General features: G+C 26.7%; 1 protein-coding gene across 1 annotated transcript in view; it reads left to right on the top strand.

Moving 5' to 3' along the window:
• LOC119585856 (small ubiquitin-related modifier 3-like) overlaps positions 1-315 on the top strand; it is a 13,343-nt gene that overhangs the window by 2,053 nt on the left and 10,975 nt on the right. The window lies entirely within an intron of this gene.

Below are 315 nucleotides of genomic sequence, written 5' to 3'. Positions count from 1 at the left end.
GGAAACACATTTTTACAAGCTAGTCTAATTAAATTATTGAGTTTTGATTCATTATAACAAATATAAAATTGAAAACAATCCTGTGCCAGATTATTTTTGAATATACATTGTTATTTTATAAATGCACTATTTTTTTGTTGGATGAATCAAATGCTTGGTATTGAATTGAAGTTCTTCGTCTTGTATGTTGTTATCAGGTCTATAGATAGTACTTACTTTCATATGAGAATGTTTTGCTGATTTGATTTGGTGGCAAATTTTGTTTTATTCTTGGTAATTACTGTGTGGAGATATATAAAACTAATCGTGAAACAA

Source organism: Penaeus monodon, chromosome 20, assembly GCF_015228065.2.
Source record: "Penaeus monodon isolate SGIC_2016 chromosome 20, NSTDA_Pmon_1, whole genome shotgun sequence".
Lineage (NCBI taxonomy): Eukaryota > Metazoa > Arthropoda > Malacostraca > Decapoda > Penaeidae > Penaeus > Penaeus monodon.
Note: the sequence above shows the minus strand (reverse complement) of the source record. Positions and strands in the feature narration are given on the sequence as shown.